Consider the following 23,450-nt stretch of genomic DNA (forward strand, 5'->3'; position numbering starts at 1 on the left):
GTTGTTGTTGTTGTTTTTTGTCTGGTTTTTGGTTTTGGGTTCTTCCAAGGTAGGTTTACACTTTAGCTCAGGGTGACATAGAACTTATTCTGTAGTTCCAGACTGGTCTCAAACTAACATAAATCCTTCTATCTCTGACTCTTGAGTGCTGGAACTAAAGGTGTGCATCACCATGCCCAGCCTAGCTTTGATGAGTTTTGAATCTCCTCAGTATCTATTGCCATCTCCCTGGAGGAAGTTCTCAGACTAGCATTGAGAGCAGTACTCATATTTAACCACTGTTTCCTCTGTATTGCTTCTGATAAATTAAGTCATCATGAACCAGCAAGTCAGCTTCCTTTTCTTGTCATACTGTCTCTTGGGTCTCTATGAAATTCTCTGTCATCTTTAAAAAAGTAGACTCTGAGGCTGGAGAGATACCTTAATGGTTAAGGTGCTTGCTTGCAAAGCCTAAGGATCCATGTTAAATTCCCCAGACCCCATATAAACCAGATGCACACAGTGGCACATGTGTCTGGAGATTGTTTGAAAGGCTAGAGGCCTGGTGTTCCCATTCTCTCTCACTCTCTCTGTCTCTCTCTCATAAATAAATAAAAATAAAATTAAAACATTTACAAGAAAGTAGATTCATTAGCCAACAGTGAGAGTATCATGGATGAAAGAGGAAAAACATATTAAAAAAATTTCTTATGGGCATAACCTCTCCTTTTAGCCAAAGGACAGTAGAAGCTTCCCTTTAGTGTCTATGATCTTCCAAGCCATAAGCTTCTCACATTCCTCCCACTGAGTAGACCTTAAATCAAATCAGAGAGCAGTTGATTACTTCCATAACCGGTGTGCTACTATTGCATCAGTATGTATGTCTTGCCTGACTTACTGATTTTGTAGCTTGTGGGATATACTACTTGTTCATGCTGTTGGTGATCTTTGTCTCTCAGCAGTACTTTCCAGCACTGAGAGCTACCCAGCAGGGAGCTGGCTCACATGTCAGTCCCAACATGATCCATCAGTCAACCACATCAGTTTTACAACAGAATAGAAACTACATCCTTGGGTAACAGGCATAACTTGTATTATTCTTTACCATTTGAAGCAGAAGACCTAATTCTATATTCCAGCCATAATGCACAGGACTCTGTTCACCAGCCTATCATGCAGTTTGGTCTGAATTTGCCTCTATCTATATGTGATCCCACAACCCAATGATTTGAGGACTTAGCTTTCATGCAGTTGTGATACATCTACATTCTCTCCCACAAATTCCTATCTTATATTTTAATTCCTGTTTTACAGTGTATACTTGTAAGGGGATGGGTGAGCAAAGTAACTCACAGTGTCTTTTCAGCCAATATGTAAAGGAATTTGTCAGCTAAGGATAAAGGTATATTATACTATAATTAGAGGGGATAGATGAAAAGAGCATGGGTAGAATGTTGATGGCAGTTTGATATGTAAGAATGTCTAAGTAATGTGGTTTTGTGTACAAGAAAATAACCATGATAAAACTATATGGAACACTAACTGAAAATAGTGATTAATTCAGCCCCAACATAGAAAGTTTCCAGAATTTCTTTCCCAGTAAAATAAAGTAATTGATGCTTTCATCATGACTAACATGAGTTCATGAAGAAATCACAATTAAAATGGAAGAGCTTAATAAACATGTCAAAATAAAATTATTTGATGAATTTATGAATAACATGTAAATTGGAGAATTATTGTTATTTGCATAATGTGTCCAAAGGGCTAAAAAGCATCATCTAGATTTTGGCAGCATCTCCATGGATACAATTTATGCACAGGGGATTCTGTTGAATTACTGAGGAAAAATCATGGTACCTTGGCACATTTAGTCAAGACTCCTTCACTTGGCTTGTAAATCTTGACTCTCCCTCTCTCTTACTCTCCCTTTATCTAATAAATAAATAAATAAAATATTTTTAAAGAGTTTGTTCTTAGAAAATACAAACCAGATAGACAAACCCTTAGTCAAATTAACCAAAAGAAAGGGAGAGGACCCTAATCAATAACATTAGAGATTAGAAGTAGACGAAACAATACCAATATAACTAAGAGAAAATACATACTTGAAAAACTTGCATTCTACCAAAACAGAAACTCTAAAAGAAATAAATGAATTTCTGTATGCATATGACCTACCACAGTTAAACCAAGATGAGATAAATGACTTAAGAAGATATATGACAAGCAGGTTGAAATGGTGATAAAGAAATCCTAGCCCAAAACTTCCAGGTTCAGATCTTCACAGCAAAACTGAAACCACTGAATTTCAAATTATTCAATAAGATAAAAAAGAAAAGGAATACTCCCTAACTCTTACAAAGCCAGATGGAGACACAAGTAAAAGGAAAACCATGGGGCTGGAGAGATAGCTTAGCACAGTTAAGGTGTTTGTTTTCAAAGCCAAAGGACCCAGGTTCATTTCCCTAGGACCCACGAAAGCCAGACAGCACACATCTTTTACAGTGGCTAGAGGTCCTGGCATGCCTATTTTCTCTCTCTCTCTCTCTCTCTCTCTATCTATCTATCTCTAGTTAAAAAAAAAAAAAATTTAAGAAAACCATGGATCCATATCCTAGACGAACATAGTTGTAAAATTTTTCAATAAAATACTGCAAAACAAATTCACAACATATCAAAAATATGACTTATCTCAATCTATTCAGCTTTATTCTCAAAATGCAAGGATGGTTCAGCATATGTAAATCAAAAAATGTAATGCATCTCATAAATAGATGCATGAACAGAAAACATAATCATTTCAATAGATGCAGAAAAGGCACTTGACAAAATCTACCATGCTTTCATGGCATAAAACACAGGAGTAACTATGAATGGGGGAACATATCTCAACATCATAAAGGCCACATATAACAAATCCATACATGTCGTGCTGAATGGAGGGGGAGAAAGTATCCCCACTAACATCTGGACAAGGGTGCTTGAAGTCATTGGTAAAGTGATATAGTAAGGGAAATATATAAAAGATATACAAACAACAAAGAAAAAAGTAAAAGTTTCCTTATTTTCAAATGAAAGAGTACAAATAGAAGAACCTAAAAACTTCACCAGAAAGCTCCCAAAGCTGATAAATACTTTTAGTAAAGTGCCAGGATATAAAATTAAGACACAAAACTCAGTAGCCTTCCTATATATAATGAGAAACATACTGAGAAAGAAATTAGAGAAATAATTCTAGTCACAATAGTCACACACACACACAAAAGTGAATACCATAGAATATCCCCAACAAGGAAAATGAATGATCACTACAATGAAAATTTTAAAACATCAAAGAAATAAACTGAGGACATAGAAAGTTCTCCTGTGCTCATGGCTTGGAAGAAGTAGTGACACGTTAATGGCCATCCTATGAGAAAATTATACATTCAACTCAATCAGAATTTTAGTATCACTTTAACATTCATATTGAAGAACAAACAACCCTGAAAAGCCAAAATTAGCCTCAGCAAAAATAATGCTGCTGGTGGTATCACTATACTCAATATTAAGCTGTACTTAAATGCAACCATCATAAAAACAGAAAGATGCTAGCACAGGAGCAGACATGTAGATCAATAGAACACAATAGAGGATCCAGGTATAAATACATGTACCATATTTTTGACAAAGATATTTAAAATGCACATTGTAGAAAAAAGAGCATTTTAATATCTTCTTAAACTGGTACCCACATGTAGAACTAATCTATACCCTTATCTCTTATACCACACAACATTCAACTCAAATGGATGAAAGATCCCAGTGTAAGATCCGGAATTCTACACACAGTTGAAAGGAAAAAAATAAGGGGAACACTACAAAGCATACACATAGGGAAAATTTTTCTGAACAGAATTCCGGTTGCACCGGAAATCAGACAACCAACAAATAGGCAACCATATTACAGCTAAAGGAGCCATCAACCAAATCAACAGAAAATGTGCAGAATGGAAGAAAATCATTAACAGCCATACTTATGACAGGATCAATATCTAGAATATGCAATAAACTCTAAAAACTAAACCATAAGAAATCAAACAACACAATTGTTAAGGCTATAGAGGGATGTAAAGATGGCTATTACTCAAACATTATCTATAGCTGATGCTACCTTCGTCACATCAAAATGTATGATTTTTATATTCACAACAAGTATGTATTCCAAATTTTATTCAAACCCAGTCTCCTCGAAAGAACTCTTCCTTCTCTAGCTTTGTGTTTGAAAGATATTATATAAACTGCACATCATATTATCCTTTGAGGATACTAGGCTATTGGGTATTCAACTTATACCAAACAACCCTAAACCTCCATCCTGATTTCTTCCCATATATGTATTTAGTACCAGATCATTTAAGAATAGCTTTGAAGGCAGCTGCTGCTGCTGTTTGTGGATTTAGTTTCACTGTTTCCATTTGACAGTAGCACACTAAATTAACACTGAATAGAGACAGGAAAATTAATGCTCCCTCTACTCCAGCCATCTCTAAGTATAGCAGGTGCTGGTATTTGAGATTAAGTATGTTTTTTCTCCCACCAAATCCGAGTGTCCAAGAGGGCACAATTATAATAAAATCCTTGTGAACCCTGTCAATATATTTCCCATAGAGACAAAAGTATGTGTACCTCACCTGTATTCACCCATCTCACTGCAATTTGTACTCCATGCCTTACATCCATTAAGAGGTATAAAAACGTTTTTACCTGTAGTCCTAATGATAATTAAAGTTGTATGTGTACAGCGGAGTAGGATAATGAGTGGTGAAGTACAAAGATGCAAGCTAGCTTCACTTGCAGATTTCCTGGCAACTTAGGCCCTAATTTCAAGGAGTGACTTCATTTTCAAGGGAAACACAGCTCAGGAGCAGCTTATGCTCCTTTCACACTCTACCAGCAGGCTGGCCAGAGTCAGGCCCATTCAGCTCTCCTTTGTGAAGGATAGAATCTAGATAAGTGAGGCAGGGTAGATGTGATAGTGAATCTTCAAGTCAGTGAAGGAAAATTGGGAAAGCAGGGCTGGCAACAGACACACACTTAGCTAAAAGTTGCATTGTTCTCCTTGTTAGGTCATCAACCCATGGCTCAGAAGGCTGTGTGAATTTCATGGGAATAGCTAACCAGGACCATCTGTTTCCTTTTTTATTATCATAAATGTCATAAATGTTATTTTCCCCTTGCTTTTTCTGTATCTTGTCTGACTTAGGATTTTGTCTTCCATCAACCTGAACCAATGGCCCAGTGTGTGATTAGGATGGCTGTCTATGATAGAACCTACATGGCAAATGCTTTCCACAGTTATATGGACAAAGATTGATTTCATAGCTTATTAGACCTTAAAAATTATTAGCATAAATAAATATACTGCTTATCTGCTCTTTGAAACACAAATTATAAAATGTAGATGAATGTAGATGTCTAATCAAACTATTCAGAAGAGAAATACATTCAAAATAGGGAAACTACTCTTACTCAACTTTGTATTATACATCTCAGGTGTAATATATCACAACAGTCATAGGCTATTATCATGTTGACCATAATGAACTGTTTCCACAAGGTTTCCAGTATATCTATTTTAATAAGAGCAGAGTCCTATAGCTAAAATTTGAGACAAAACCTAAGATCACCTATTTATAGCAGTCACATTGTAGTAAATGTCATGTACATTTTCAAAAATGACAGAACCATTCATGTGACATCTTCTTGCCAGAAAGATATCTTATCAAACTTGGCTTCTGAAACAATCAATTTATCTTTAGCTTCAAGCCAATAGCCACAGTAACAATGCCCTTTTAGGGAGCAAATACCATGACATTTGATCTAGTCATAGAGGCATTACATGTGAATTTATTTCAAAGAAGAAAGATTTAATAATTCCTTTAACAGAAAGAGTAGAACTGAATTACTGCTCCCAAAAATGAAATTATGATCAATGAACTAATTAGACCCTACGATTTCCTTATGAAGAAATGAGAGAAGGGATGAAAAATTCACACACATACTACCCATAAGGGTAACAAAGTTCTTATTGCAAACAAGCTGAGGGAGTGGGTAATGTTTAAATGAATAATTTGACAATATAAACTGTCATTGGAGGATCTATCATTAAATTGTCATTATAAAAGCCTCTTTTGTTATTGAACAACATTTTATGAAGAAAATAAATATTGCTAATCACATTGAGAAATGAAATTATCCTTTGTAAATCTCAAGACACAGTCTTGAGAGGTTTATTATAATATTATTTTTAGAAGATGAGGGCAACTAAAGGCACACTGTTTATTAGATAAACAGACTCACGAAAAACCTCAAATAGTTTCAGATAGTCCTATTTATTCTAGAGCAAATAGGATCCTTAAAACTCAGCTGTTAGTGAAAAATAATGTTCATCAATAATGGTTTTGGAGTCATATTTAATTATTTATTATATTTTATTTATTTATTTGAGAGAAAGAAAGAAAGAGACACAGGCAGAGAAAGTATAGTTGTGAAAGGGCCTTCTGCCACTACAATGGTACTCCAGGTTCATGTGCCACTTCATGCATCTGGCTTCATGTGGGTACTGGAAAATAAAACCCAGGCTATTAGGCTTTGCAAGCAAGTGCCTTTAAACACCAAGCAATACCTCCTGACCTCTATTCAATTATTTTACCTAAAATTATATAGCTGTCTTTGTGATTATAATAAATTTCTTCCTAAAATGAAGATCCTAATAATTTACAAGTCTGTGCATTGTATCTGCTTCTGCAAAAGGTTCAAGCCAAAAAGACAAAATCACCATGGATGTTCTTACTGTCTTCAACCTTCAAATGTTCATGGTTTTTCATGTTCAATGGTTTTTTAAAAATATTTTATTTATTTTTTTTATTTGTTTGAGAGAGAGATAATGGGCCTGCTAGGGCCTCTAGCCACTGTAAACAATCTCCAGACATATGGGCCACCTTGTGCTTTACATGGGTCCTGTGGAATTGAATTTGGGTCCTATGACTTTGCAAGTAAGAGCCTTAACTGATAAGCCATCTCTCCAGCCCAATAAAATATTTTTAAATTAGTTTTGTACTCAATGAATACAGTCAAGTTTGTACCATTGTTAGCCTCTTTCCTGTCCTCTCCACTCCACCTGGCCCCTCCTTCTTGGGGTATATGGGTCTTGCATTGTGGGGTTAGCCATCAGTCATGGATACGAGGAAATGTCTCTGTGTATCATGACCCATGTGGCTCTGACATTCTTTCTGCCCCCTCTTCTGCAAATTTTCCTGAGCCACGTTGGATTAATTTTAGGTCTGCTTCAGTGGTGAGGTCTTGGAAGCCTCTATGTCTCTGGATATCTGACTTGGTAGGAGTTGATTGTTCTCTGTGATAATCTCCTTCACACTTGTTATGGTACCAAGTTCACCAAGAAAATAGCACCCTAGCTTTTTTCGCAAATTATTCTTTGTCACAGCTGGGGCCCTTTTGAGGTGTGATAGGAAGGTTCTCTCCTTAGGATCAGATACTACGATGGAGAGTAAAGTTAGCATCAGATAAATGGGATAACCCTGACTTTTTTCAGAGATAATTTAATAGGTATAGGCCCTCTTATAGCCCATGATTGGTGGTAGCTTGATAATGGAGAGCAGGCTCATTTTTGGATATGGTTCTGACTTGTTTCCCAGCTCCAGCTATGGGTTCCATTCCACGGAGTGGATCAGTTAGCCAAATCAAGAGCAGCTGGATTCCCACCATGGCTGTGTGCCACTATTGCACTTGTGTGAGCATCATGACAGGTTATTTGCTGCTAAGTAGGTTAAACCATAAGTTGCTTGGGCAGATATTGGTCATTTTTCCCAGTCACCCATATAGCACCTTCTGGCACTAGATGCACTCACTGTCTGGGGACTGACTTTCTTCTAGCTTCCAGCCATATCATTCCATATTACGTGTCAACAACATATGGTGTCTTCAGCAGTAGGGTCTTACCACTAACCTTTGGAGGGTCATCAAGTACTCTGACAGAACTGTCTTTCTTTTAAGAAACCTTGTAGGACACTCTAATCAAAAGCTCATTATGGATGAAAGCCACTTGCTGGTACTGGGAGCTATAGGTCAGTGCCCATGAAGAGAATGAAGAAAAAGATAAGTAATATAAAAGAGTTAGAGAGAAGAGGGAGAGAGATAGGGAAGCAGTAGAAATTAAGGTCAATCTTCATCGTACCAACTCCAGGGCCTTGTGACTCAGGTGGTCCTTCTAATAGTCTGGTGAATTCAACTATTTGGTCTATCTTTTAGGATGTAGAATTTTATGGTAAAATTGCCGATTGGGTTCAGATTTGTGTCCCCCACCCCTCTCTTTTACTCTCCTCACTCTGCAACCACTCTAATCTCCAGTCCTCGAGATGCTTGCTGTGTATGTCAGCATCTTAGGTAGATTCAGTTAGGTGCTGTAGATGAGTGAGACTATATGGCGATTATCTTTCTGTGATTGGGTGAGTTGACTGAGAATGACCTGTTCTAGGCTCAACCATTTTTCTTCAAATTTCATTCTATCGTTTTTCTTACTGATGTGTAAAATTCTATCAGTAGATATACCACATCTTAGTTATACATTCTTCTAGCAATGGACATCTGGGTTGATTCCAGCTCTTAGCTAATACAAATTGAGCAGCTATAAACATGGTTGAGCAAATCTCTCTGGACTGAGATGGAGCTTTTCAGGTGCATGCCCAGTAAGGGAATAACTGGGTCTGTTGGTAAGCCTATAGTCAGCTTTTTTAGGAGTCTCCATATTGCTTTCCAAAGTGGTTTTACTATCTAACATTAGCTCTGGATATTTTATATGTATATATGGTTCTAACATCTTTCAAAAAATATTTTTAAATAGACTATTTTTAGGTTATCTTTATTTTGGGGTCTATTAACTTTTATAATTTTATTTTTATTAATAACATACTTTCTATGGATACATCATGCATTGGTATCATCTTTTGTCTCCTCATTTATTTATTTGAAAGAGGCAGATAGAGAGACAGAACGGATGCACCAGGGCCTTCAGCCACTGCAAACAAACTTCAGACACATGTGCTACCTTATGCATCTGTATTATGTGGGTCCTGGGAAATCACACCTAGGTCTTTTGACTTTGCAGGAAAGTGCCTTAACTGCTAAACTCTCTCCAGGCCAAATTTTAACTTCTTAAATGAGCTATGGGATCTGACCCTTCCCTATGTTGGAGTGTCCCCATGTCCTTAATATCCAAAAGTCCTGGTTCTCCAACATTAATGATCCCCCATCAAATCCTAAGAGACTTAACTGCTGCTTTTATTATTTTAACATTTTTAAAATTAATTACAGACATAGTTACTATGGATTCATCATATGTTGATACCATTCTTTCTCTGGTCCCTTCCCCATTCTTCTGGAGGCCTCCCTTATTTGGGTTGCAGGTATTTACTATGGGGATGTGGGTTATGCATTATGGGAGCAGCAGTAAGTTATTGGAGAGAAGCAATGCCTCTGGGCATGATGTTCCAACCTGTGGCTCTTACACTCTTTCTCCCCCCTCTTCCACTAAATTCCCTGAGCCATGGTGGGTATATTTTAAGTCTACTTCAGTGATGAGCTATTAGGAGCCTCTGGATCTCTTCTTTGGTATGCATTGAGTATCCTCAGTGCCTGTCTCCGTCACCTTGGTGGTGATTGTCAGGCTCACCATGGCAGCAGCACTCTTAATCATCTCCCCAATTCTTCTGTCATTTCAGCTGTGGCTTGGCTGAAGTGTGAATTGTAGTTTATTTCTTTGTGTCCTGCTACCTTCTGAGAAAGCTAAGCATATTCTCCAATAGACAGTGAAGTCAACACACAACAAATGGAATAAGCATTACTAATTTAGGGAGAATTTGATGGATGTAATTCCTCTTTTAGCCAAAGATTAGTAGGAGCTTGATATTGGAGAGAATAATCTTTGTCTCCATAGGATCCTGACCTGGCTATCAATTCCAGATATGTGTTCCTTTCCACTGAGCATATCTTTTAGCCAATCAGAAAGCTATTGGTTACCCACAAAGGCTGTGTGCCACAGAGTTGCTTTACTTCTGGCTGCATAGACTGTGGTTGGCCACTTTCCCCCTGTAGCATAAGTAGCACTTTCCAGCAATAGATAGGCTGTCTGGGGTCTGACTTTCTTCTACATTTCAGCCAGGTCTCTCCATGTTCTGTGCCAGCAGCATATGGTGTTTTCAGCAATAAGGTCTTACCTTTTGCCTGAGGTAGGTAATTAAGTGCTTTGACAGAAGCCTGTCTTAATTTGGGGACCTCTTAGGCCTCTCTGATCAATAGGTCTTTATGAGTAGTAACTGCTTTTATGGTTAGGCTTTATCCCACAATCTCCAAGGCCCTTCTTTCCAGGTGCTCCTCTCATGCTCTTATTGAGGGGTCAATCTTTTAGTCTCTCTTCAAGGATAAAGGTTTATATGGTACTAGTTCATTTGGGGTTTTGTTTTGTGTTTTTCCCCACCCTCCACTTTCCTTTCCCCCAAGCCCTTCCATCCCTATTGTCTTGGCCTCAAGTTGCCTATCAGGTATGTCATCAATTTGAGCTGGTCCAGGTTAGGAACCGCAAATGAATGAGACCATGCAGTGTTTGTCTTTCTGTGGTTGTATGAGTTCTTTGAGTATGATCTGCTCCACATCTATCCATTTTTCTACAAATTTTATTTCATCAAGTTTTTCTTACTGCTGAGTAGAATTCTATTGTATAAATGTACCATAATTTCATTGTCCACTCATCCAATGATGGGCAACTAGGTTGAGTCCAATTCTTAGCTATTATGCATTAAGCAGCTATAAACATAGTTGAGCAACTATCTTTCTAGTAAAGCATGCAGCATTTAGGATAAATGCCCAGCAAGGGAATAACTGGGTTTGTTGACAGCTCTATATGCATCCTTTTCAGAAATCTTCATATTGATCTTCATAGTGAAGTTTCCTCTTTCTCCACATCCTCACCAACATTTGTTGTCATTTGATTTTTTAATGATTGCCATCCTTACTGGAATAAGGTGGAATCTCATGGTTTTTTAATTTGAATTTCCCTAATGGCTAGGGATATTGAACATTTTCTTAAGTGTGTGTTAGCCATTTGTATTTCTTCCTCTGAGAACTCACTATTCAGTTCTCTACAACATCTTTTGTGTGGGTTGTTTAATTTTTTCAATGTTTAGTTTCTTGAGTTCTTTGTAGATTCTAGATATTAAGTCTCTGTCAGTGGTATGCCTGGCAAATTTTTTCTCCCATTCCATGGTTAATCTGTTGGCTCTGATTATGGTATATTTGTCTGAACAAAAGCTTTTTAACTTCATGAGATCCCAATGATTGAATGATTGTTTAATTTTCTGGGTGTAGTAGAAAACTTTAGGTCACTGAGATGAACTTTTAAATCATGTACAGCCATGAGGGAAGGAACTTATTGATGAGGGAAGGAACTTATTGAAGATAGAGGGGAAAAATTAATAATGGCAGAAGAATCTGGCCCTCTTTCACAGGACCAAGCAAAGAAAGAAAAAGGCGCATGCCAAAAGTCACACCACAGAGCACACTTCAGGAACTCCAGGAGGAACTCTAGCAACTAGTATATTTTTAGACTGGAATAGCAAATCAGCCACCGCATACACTGACACAGAGTAAATACTTTAAACTGTTATAAGGCATATACTAGAACAATATAAAATTAACAACCATCAACAAGCAAACATCAAACTTTTGTAGTTCAATTCCAGTATAACTCATGACTGACAGTCTTCAGATTTTCTAATTCTGCCCCTCCATCTAGGTGGAGTAGCCAGGGAAAATTTTCATCCCTAGCCAACAGTATCCATGGTAGCCCTAGTGCAGTCCCAGTATATTCAAAACATCTTCCAGTCTCCATGCAAACCATCGCCCATCTTCCAAAGCTTTTTCCAGTCTATTCATGAGGGTCATAATGCCCTGACTATTTGCTGCATTTTAGGACCACTCCATGCATGTTTTTATGCTTCAGAAACCAATGCCAGGTGTGCAGGACACAGCCATATTCTTAATTCATGGATGAAATAAATCAGGACTGTGAAAAGCAGGTTCCTTCTCCAGTAAACTCTTTTCCAAATGATTTTGCATTTCTATCATAGTCTTCCCTCAGGCATCCTCTCCATTGTTTTAATGTAAAGCAGTTGGGCCATTTTTCTTAAGATTGCTAATGTTTTTCATAATAGCCACTTGAGCCACCTAAAACCAGGCTCAGTGCCTGTAATTTTAACTTAAGTTTTTCCAACTTAAAATCTTAAATCTGTCACTCCAATATCTCTAGCTAAGCACATCAGTTCATTAAAAATTTAATTTTAGTCAAAATCTCTAGGCCTGGGCAGCAGAATGTAGGCATCCCTTATACCAATAGCCAAGTTCCAACAAAGTCCTCTGCCATTGTTTTTTTTTTTCCCCCCTTAGAAAGTTTATAAGCTAAGCCTCCAAGTTCAATTCTCTCTGCACTTAACATTTTTAAGCTTCCACAAGAATAGTCCATAATAATTAGCTTACCACTCCAGGTGGCATCTTCAGTTGCAAGCACCAAGCCCATGCCCATTCCTCCAAGATAAAAGTTGCAAAAGACCAAAATCCACATGGTCATATTCATCTTACCTCACTCCTTGTACCAATTTCTGTAGTAGACAGCTTTAGGTTACTAAGATGAGCATTCAAACTAGGCACAGTTATGGACTGGAATTTCAAATCCTCTACCACCCACACTGTAGAGCTGGACTTTAAGAACCCCTGAGTGACATCTCTTCCTCCAGGTGGCTACAGATCTAAAATTAGAAACTGTAATTTAAAATCCTGAATATATTGGGGGACATTCATTTAAACTACCACATTGGACTACTGGGGTATTGTTCAGGAAGTCTTTCCCCACTACTGTATCATGAAGAGTCCCTCCTGTTTTTTTCTTCCAGTAGGAGAAGAGTTTCAGATCTTATATTGATGTCCATTTGGACTTGATTTTTTGTATATAGTGAGATGTGTGGGTCTAGTTTCATTTTTCTACATATGGTTACCCAATTTGTCTAACACCATTTAGTGACGATACTGTCTTTTCTCCAGTCTACATTATTGGCACCTTTGTCAAAGATCAAGTAGCTGTAGTTGCTTGACCTAAATTATTTTTTGTTCTCTCCCCCTATCCTCTCTTCCCCTGCCTCTCTCTCCTATTTATAAACTAGTTCCTTCCCATCAGGAATGACTTCAAACTTTACACCTCTAGAAAAGTGGACTTTGTCTACTCTACCAAAGAGCTCATTGGATTAATCCTAGGCCAGCTTCCAGTAGTAATTCTTTGTGTTCCTCCACCCATTAAGATGGGTGCTATTGGAGTCAAGAGGACTAATTTCACTCAATTATTGACTTATTCATTCCACAAAGTTTCTGGCCTATTATTTGTCAAATACTATTCTAGACTTGGTGTTAAGTAAACAGTCTGTATCTTGGAGTTTCTAGTCTGTTGGCGAAGACAAAATTAATACTTTATAAAATCATAATAGCAAAAACAGGTTAAAATGGTAAACAAGGATGGAGGATTCGATTACAGGAAAGACTCAAGCATAGACTGAAGTAAGAGAACTGTGGAAACATCCAGAGAAAAATGAAATCACTGCACAGTAATGTATGCACAGCAAAAGGGAAACAGGTGTAGCTTCAAGTGTCCTGTTCACTGTCAAATTTCAGTTCCTTGCAGGGTCTACCATCCCCAGTAATGTTTATTGTACATAATATATGTGTATTTAATGGAGGAATGAATGTGAAAAGTACATTTTAGATATGTATAATGAATGTGAAGTTGAATGAATAAGCAATTTACCTGTAGTTCTTGGTGTTTGTTCTAAAATAACGGATACTTGGAAAGTACGAATTCTTAGTATAAATTCTATGTGCACAAAAGAATACACACAGATAGTTATTTTAAAAATGAGAACATGGCTATAAAACATAATACATAGGTAGAAGATAGAAAAAGTAATAACATGGACTGGAGAGATGGCTTAGCGGTTAAGCGCTTGCCTGTGAAGCCTAAGGACCCCGGTTCGAGGCTCTGTTCTCCAGGTCCCACGTTAGCCAGATGCACAGGGGGCGCACACGTCTGGAGTTCGTTTGCAGAGGCTGGAAGCCCTGGCGTGCCCATTCTCTCTCTCCCTTTATCTGTCTTTCTCTCTGTGTCTGTCATTCTCAAATAAAAAAAAAATTTTAAAAAAAGTAATAACACAAGTACTTAGATTGAGTAGGTACTGGAAAATCTGCTAAAAAGAAAAAAACTATTTTGTCATATTCAGCAGTATAAACAAAAAATTCCAACACTTGTAAAATGCTATCCATTAAACTGACAACATTTGTCATATTAACTATGAAGCTCATCAGATCAACTGGCAAAGTGACCTTTCTTAGGGTGCTAATTGTTCTTTGACATAATTATCCCCATAGCTCATATGGGCTGCAAGGGATAAGGGAACACAAAAAAGCCATACTAGTTGCTTAGCCCATTAAAAACATTTCTCTGTGGGATAATATATGTGTCTATTACTTAAAAATATGTTTCACAAACATGAGTGTTTTCTTTTACATCACATTGCAGACTTGCATTGCTAGCAGTTCATTGGCCACTTTCCAAAATTATCACCAGGATATCAGGTTCTGCCTCACTGTTGTGGTTCAAAAGAAATGCTATCCAAAACACAACTACACTTTTACTTTTTCAACTGTTCTAATCATGTTTCCTTCTTGCTTCTGAACTTTTATTAAAGTTTGTCTCTTTGTCTTAGGTTGTTTATTCCCTATCTTAGTGTCAGTCCTCCTGGGTTGTAATTTCTGCTGACATTTTATCTGGTCTAAATCCACCATCCTAAATCTTAGGTATAAAATCCCTGGGGCTGGAGAGTTGGCTTAGCATTTAAGGGGCTTGGCTACAAAGCCAAAAGATGTAGGTTCTATTTCCCAGTGCCCCACATAAGCCAGATGCACAAGGTGGTGCTTGAATCTGGAGTTCATTTGCAGTGGCTAGAAGCCCTAGCATGCCAATACACTCTCTCTCTCTCTCTCTCTCTCTCTCTTTCATGAATAAGCAAAATAGTTTTAAAAATTAAAAAATAGAAAACAGAGGGCTTCATTTGTATACTTTTATATACATGTCATTTGATCCTCAGTCACAATCCAGAGTCAATATCTTTTCCATGTATGGTCCACAGCACAAAAATTAAAATAAAATGACAACTAACTTATCCAATGTCATCTACAGCTAAGGGGGTGGAGCTGAAATTCAAACATAGGCCCTTCTGATATAAGGTCATATCACTGAGCCTAATTTAGGCCATGTAGCCCTCTTATTCATCCAACCTCTTCTCATTGCCTCTTATTTTCATGTAACCCAGGATTTCTTTTTTATTTTTACTATAAACATAAGGTTTTATCCTCTACAAAAGTAAAAGATAGAAACATAATTGTACTACTTAAATATTTTATACTAAAATGTTCCAGAAGGTGTTGCTTTATAGTGGGCTTGTTCCTTTAATATCTGCCTTCTCAGCAATGACTATGGTCTGGTACCCATGTTATTTTTAATGGCTTTTGTAGATTCTTTTATCTGTGGTTCTCTTGCAAATTTTTAGCCAAGTTGGAAATAGGCTGCCTGTTTCCAGTTTTTTAGTATTGAAAACTAAGTTGCAGCAAATAATCACATGGTTCTAGATATGTAGCCACAATCTTTGTCTTGGGATGTGTTCCTTTAAAGACTCCCAACCATGACACACCCACATCATGATGGATATGCCCCAAACTTTATAAGTTCTTGGATGTTTCAAGAAACTTCAATTCTCTTTCATTTTCCCATTGTCCTACTGGACTCAGTTCAACTTTACTTGATTATTTAGGAAACAAAATTTCAGGGCTACTTTTTCCAAAATTTCATAGCTGTTCCCAAATGATTAGTCTTGCAAATAAGCAGAGCAATAATTTTATGAACCTTGCAGAACCAATACTTTCACATCAAGTACTCCCAGCAAATAGCATATATTTCTCTGTTCAATTCATCATTTTAAAGTTCCTCATACAACCTATGTAGTAACTGTATACTGGAAAATGCAGTGATCAGATCAGTCAAGAAATAGTAATTTAAGGCCTTTCTTTTTTTAAAAAAAAATATTTATTTGTTTGCTGTGGTAATTTCATTCAGTTGTCCCCCATAAACTCAGGTGTTCTGAATTCTAGGTCCTCACTTGATGGCAATTTGGGAATTAAAGCCTCCTAGAGGATGTGTATTACTGGGAGCAGGTTTATAGGTGTTATAACCAGCTTCCTCTTGCAAGTGTTTGGCACATTCTCCTATTGCTGTAGTCCACCAGATGTTGGCCAGGAGGTGATATCCACCCTCTGCTCATGCCATCATTTTCCCCTGCCATCATGGAGCTTTTCTCCAGTCTGTAAGACAAAATACACATTTTTCCTCTTGGTCAGATGTTTTCTGCCAGCAATGTGAACCTGATTGCAATTTTGATCTATTTACAAACAGAGTGGGAAAGAGAGAGGGAGGGAAAGAGGGACAGAGGAAAGGAAACACACATATGGAAAAGAGAGAGAGAAAGAGAGAGAGAGAATGGTTGCACTAATCTCTTGCCACTGAAAATGATCTCCAGATGCATGAACCATTTTGTGCATCTGGCTTTATGTGAGTACTGAGGAGTCAAACCCAGGCCATCAGATTTTGCATAAAAGTGCCTTAACCACTGAGCATCTCTCCTACCCTTAAGATCTTTCTTTATAAATATTTGTTTCTTCACATCTTATGAAATAGTCATTCCTCAGCAGTAATAAGGAATAATATGCATTTGTTCATTTTAATCTTATATTTAAAAGTTCTCATGTATATGTTCTGTTATTCTGTACTGAATGGAAAAAATCAGTCAGCTATGTATCTGACAGAGTATTAATATCTAGGATATACAAAGAACTAAATATAGAACTGAAAAGAGAATTCTCCAAACAAGAAATGCAAATGGGCACTAAATAGTGTTCAAAATATTTTTTTTTTCTTTTTCCAGATAGGGTTTCACTCTAGCCCAGGCTGACCTGGAATTCACTATGGAGTCTCATGGTGGCCTCAAACTCATGGCAATCCTCTTACCTCTGCCTCCCAAGTGCTGGGATTAAAAGCATGCACCACCACACCTGGCATGTTCAACATCTTTAGTCTTCAGGGAAATGAAATTAAAACTATCATGAGAATCTATCTCATACAGGTTTGAATAGCTATCATCAAAAAATCAAATACCAACCAATTCAGGAAAGAATAATCCCTATTCACTGTTAGTGGTTGTATAAACTGGCACAGTAATTATGGAAATTAGTGTGTAGGTTTCTAAAGAAGCTAAAAATGCAATTATCATATGACCCAACTATACCACTTCTGAGCTATACCTTAAGTACTCTACACTTTATATAGAGATACATGCTTATCTGTGTTTATTGCTGATTTATTCAAAAGAGTTAGGAAATGAAATGTACCTAGATATCCATCAACTAATGAATGGATAAGGAAGATGTGGCATATTTACACCATGGAGTGTATTCATTTATAAAGAAAAAAAATCAAATCATGAAAATAGTTGGTATGGTAGTTTGAATCAGTTATCCCAATAAATTCATATATTTTTAATGCTTGATTGTCAGCTGGTAACAATTTAAGAAGTAGAGCCTTACTGGGAGAGGTGTTTTGCTGGAGAAGGGACTTGGGGTGCTATAGACAGGACCCTCTTACCAGAGCTCAAATCACTCTCATCCTCTTTCTACCAGTGGCTGTGACAAAAAGTGATGCCCAGTCTCTGATACACCATCTTTTCTTGCCATCATGAAGCTTCCCCTCAAAAATGTAAGCTAAAAAAGGTCTTCTCATCAGCTGCTTGGGGTTTGGTGTTTTGTTCTGATGACAACAACAACAAAAATAATTATAATAGATGGATTTGTAAAGTATTATACAAACATAGCCCAGCAATATAAAAACAAATCCTACATGTCCTTTCTCATATGTGTATCCTAGCTTCTAATTTTTAGATCTGTATGTTAGTTGGAGTAAAAGTTAGTCAGTAGATACCAGAAAGCTAGAAAGGAGCCAGGAAATGAGAAGTAAGGGAAAAGGATTTAAGCAGAGGGATAGTAGACATGTAACTAAAAGGGCAGAATACTGGACATTGAAAAGTTTAAGCAGGATCAAGGGAAGGTGATGGACAACAGGAAGCAGAGGAGTGACTATTAACCAAAATTAAAGATGTTATTTTAAAAATCATAGAGAAACCTTCTCCTTTATTAACTAATTTAAAAATTATAAGTTAACAAAAGAGATATGGGATATAAGTGCCCTGTGAAAGTTAAAAGCACTGGTCATAGAAGCCATAGGTTGTTATAGTAAAACTAGTGCTGAGGGAAGGGTATCTCTAGTGACTTTTTGGCCTGGTAGACCTCTGAAATACCCAAATTAATGAAGACTATTACCAATGTTCTTGGTTGCCCACTAGAAGTAAATGGCAAGACTCTCTTGCTGATGATGCCATATGCTTCAATTGTAGACACTGAGAAATCAAGCTAGATCTGAGCTGGAAGCCTCCTCTCTATTGGTTAGCTGTCATAGTGCTAGAAAGTTTTATGCATGTTAATGAAGAAGAAAAGTTGTCAATCCTCTTACCTAACAGTGGACCCAACAAGGTGCATAACCATTCATCCAGTTAGGATGTACCCACTGGTGCAACAGTGGCGTGACTTTTATGGTGGTAACCAACTACTCTCCATTTGGATTTGAGAGTTGCTCCATGGGAAGGAATTCATGCCCAGTATGGAAAACCTAGTCAAAGGCCTTATGGGTAGGAATGTAATAATCCCTAACAGGGAAACTACTACTGCTGTTTTACTAAATGTATATATTGTGCTAATCAAATAATACTCTAAATATCTATGTTTGTTCCCATAGATTAGTGCTGCTCTCACCTCTGATCAGAGAAACATTTTTTAACAGTTGACAACAATTACTGAGGAGATTCAAAATTCAAGAGTGCTAAGAACAAGTGACTATTGAGTTCCTAAAACTAAATAAGATATTTTTCTCATGTGTTTCAAGTCTTAGGGAACATTGAGGAAGAGGATAGAGAAAGAACGAAAGAACTGGAGGATAGGGCAGTATGCTTTGGAATGCTGGCTTCTGGACATGCCGTGGCCATTGACTTCATGACCTTACAGTGGTTGACATTACCTGAACAATATTTGACCCATCAACAATCTCTCATAAATGATTGAACAAGGCAAAAAGAAAAAAGAAACATATATAAAGATATCAACATAAATGAGGAATTTGTTGGAAAGAAGATGGAATTCAATGGAAAGTATCAAGGGCAGAGGGGACAAAAAAAGGAATGGGAGGAGATTATGATCAAAATACATTATATAGATGCATGATAATTGTCAATAGAAAAGATTTTTGAAGGGATAGTCTATACTAAGTTAAAGAAGTTTCCCTTTGTTTTTAATTACTGAGACCTTTGTATTCCAAATAAATTTAAGTTCTACTACATCTTTGTCAGATCTTCTTCCTAACTTGTCTTGGTTTTATCATGTGATGTATGGTATTACTTAAGTGTCTTGCATGAACTTATCAATTTTTAGAAATAAGCATACTTAATTACACTGTGCTGTCTTAAATTTATTATTAGTTTATTAACAACAAGATTTTTGCATCTTTCAAAGTAAAATAGTTTAGTTCTGTACATATTTAAGTTTCAGTTTGGTATCAGTCTTAGGTTACTTCTAGGATGTAAAGAATGATAATTTCTGTGTGAGTACCTGGGTGTGTATGTGTGTGTGTGTGTGTGTGTGTGTGTGTGTGAGTGTGTGTGTGTGTATATTTGTTTGTGTGTCTGTGTCTGTGTCTCTGGGTTTGTTTGTATATGTGAACCCAACAATAAATCTATACCTACTTTTGAAAGATTTGACATATTTTTGTTTTCATCAAGTAGCATTGGTAAAGGCAGAAGTTCTAATGATACTTCAAGATTTTCACCTTGTTGTGAATTAATTTTGCTTATTTATATTTCCTAGGAACTAATCCACATACAAAATGCATCTTTGTAATTAAAATAAACATATTATGACATTCTAATTTTTAATTGGTTTTCTATCTATGATCTATTTTCCTGGAAAGAAAATCCATCCTCACAGTATTTGTCAACTAATTAGTATAAATATTACATCCTACACTCATTTTAGTTACCTTTTTCTGATATTATATCTACTTTTCATTATTTATAGCCTATAGTAACATTTTATTTCTTTCACTTAATTTCTAAAATCTATTTGATCAAAAGAATTTCACAGCCAAGCATGGTGGCACACTCCTTTAATCCCAACTCTTGGGAAGCAGAAGTAGGAGGATCACTGTGAGTTCAAGGCCACCCTGAGAATGCAGAGTGAATTCCAGGTCAGCCAGAGCTACAGTGAGACCCTACATCAAAAAATAGGAAAAAATAAAAAAGAGAATTTCACCTTCTTATTTTTAAAAAATCAATTTTCCAGGCTGGAGAGATGGCTTACAGGTTAAGATACTTGCCTGCAAAGTCAAAGGATCCAGGTTTGATTCCCCAGAACCCACATAAGCCAGATGCACAAGAGGGCACATGTTTCTGGAGTTCATTTGCAGTGGCAGGAGGCCCAGGTATGCCCATTCTCTCCCTCTCTCTCTTTCTTTCTCTCTCTCTCTCTCTCTGTCTCTCTCTCATAAGGAAACAACTAAAAATATTTTTTAAACTCAATTACATCTTGGCTTTTCTCAATGGCATATACATTTCCAATTCCCAACTTCAATAACAACTTTTTTATTTGATAAGTTTAATTAATTTAACTTCATTTTGCTGTGAGTTGGTCATACCTTATATTTGACTAATCAAAATTTTCTTTTTAAAAAATTATATTAGTTTTGTATTCAGCAAATACAGGCAGTTTGGTACCATTATTAGGATCATCCATGACCTACCCCTCCCCATTGGCCCCTCCTTGTTGAGGTATATGGGTCATGCACTGTGGAGTTAGCCCACAGTTATGGGTAAGATAAATGTCTCTGCATATCCTGACCCAACATGTGGCTCTCACATTCTTTCCGCACACATTTCTGCAAAATTTCCCTGAGCCATGTTGGGTTCATTTTTGGTCTGCTTCAGTGATGAGGTGTTGGGGGCCTCTGAGGCTCTGGCTCTCTGATTTGGTAGGAGTTGATTTTTCTCTGTGTTGGTCTCCTTCCCCCTTGTGCTCGTACCCGGTTCACAGGAAAACATCACCCTTGCTTGTTTCACTAATTTTCCTTAGTTTCAGCTGGGGCCCTTTTGAGGTATGATGGGGTGGCTCTCTCCTTAGGATCTACATCTATCTGAAAAAGAGAAGTATATTCTCCTACAGAGAATAAGTTAGCACTAGGACAAATGAGATAACCCTTACTTTTTTTATAGAGAGTTTAATAGGTGTAGACCCTCTTGTAGCCCATGATTGATAGTAGCTTGATATTGGAGAGTGGGCCTATGTTTGGATATGCTTCTGACTTGTTTCCCAGCTCCAGGGGATCAGTTAGCCAAATCAAGAGCAGTTGGTTCTCCACCATGTCTGTGTGCCACTATTGCACTTATGTGGGCATCACACCAGGTTATTTGCTGCTAAGTAGGTTAGACCATGAGTTGGTTGGACAGATATTGGTCATTTCTCCCAGTTGCCCATGTAGCACCTTCTAAAGAAAATATTTGAACTTCTGGCAAGATGGCGACCACCTAGCTGTGCTGCAAATCCCAGGGAAAGAAAGGCAAGACATTAAGGGTTCACTGGGTCTTTTAGGGAAGAGAAATCTCCAATAGATTGCCAGTGGGAGGGCACAGAGGGGGAAAATCAGGGAATCACTGATCCCCTTGTGGGCAGGTAACACACCCCTCCCCCACAAGTAGCCACTGTATCCATCGTACTGCCAAATAACAATCGATCTCTGCACGCAGATTAGACTGCTCCGCCCACTTGCCCACATACTGCTCCTGCCACCACATGTTCAAGGAGTCCTGGCAAGAACAGAAATTCACTGATTCCCTCATGGGCAAGTAGCCCACCCATCCTCCCAAGTAGCCACCACATCCATGGTACCACTGCGTGCTGATCGATCCCTGCCTTTGGAAGCTTAGACTGCTCCACCCACTCATTCACTTACTGCTACTGCTGCCACACGTTCAGTGATCCCAGGCCCACAGCACCTACCATACAAGCTCAGACTGTGTCTGTTGCTCCTGCCAGCTCAGGTGTCATCCCCTACATGTCAGCCATACTGGCCATCCACCATTGTCCTGTGGCAAGGGAGCACAGACTGCTTTGGGTCCCAGTATTCCCACACCAGAGTTTGGACTGCTTCAGTGCTTGGTGCCTCAGTCTCCCTCCTAGCTCCAATGCTGGCAGCTTTGGCACATTACCACTAGAGATATCAGGTAACCTTGGTGCCTCGGCCAAGCAGTAGATCAGGAGGCTTTGGAAAGTGAGAGCCAAAGCCCAGGCTGCTTGGAAACTGCCTCAGGCTGCCTCAGATTCCTATTGTGCTTGAGCCCAGGCTGATTCACCCACCTACATGCCCATACACTGTAGTGGACAGACCACAGCATAAAAGAAATAACATGAAAAATCAAATGCAAGAAAATCCTGTTTGATCACCCAGTCCTACAATAAACATATCTAATCAAAACATAGAAGAGGCATTAGGATCACAACACCAAAATGAAGCTATGAGCAATGCAACCCTGACCAAACTACTGGTAGAACTTGCAGAAAACCAACAAAGGACTGACAATTGTGTGGATGCTGCCATCACTAAACTACACCCAATAGATAAGAAAATGGAAGGAGTTTAAAGACAGTTAAGACATTTGAGGGAGAGTGAAAAACAAAAAAGAAGACCTTAAAAATCAGCTGGCCACGCTAAATGAAGAATACAAGAATGAATTCCAAGAATCATCAAGAAAATCAGAAAATGGTGTGAAAAGGGAGCTTGACAGAGGGATGGAAATTATACACAGAAAATAGTAGAAAATGCAAACTTAATTGAAGACGTCCAAAACTCTCTAGAAGCTCTCCAGAATAGAGACAGCCAGGTGGAGGATAGAAACTCTAATATGAAAGACAAGATGGAAGAAACAGTTCAAGAGTTCAAAACTTTCAGTAAGTTCAAAGGTTCCTGTGAACAGAACATGAGGGAATTGTGGGAAACACTTAAACATCCTAATATCAGGATCATTGGAATACCAGAAGGAGAAGAAATTCAGACCAAAGGCATGGAGAACTTATTTAACAAAATAATTGAAGAAAACTTCCCCAGGCTCTTAAAA

The sequence above is a fragment of the Jaculus jaculus genome, chromosome 1 (assembly GCF_020740685.1).
Source record: "Jaculus jaculus isolate mJacJac1 chromosome 1, mJacJac1.mat.Y.cur, whole genome shotgun sequence".
NCBI classification, from domain to species: Eukaryota; Metazoa; Chordata; class Mammalia; order Rodentia; family Dipodidae; genus Jaculus; species Jaculus jaculus.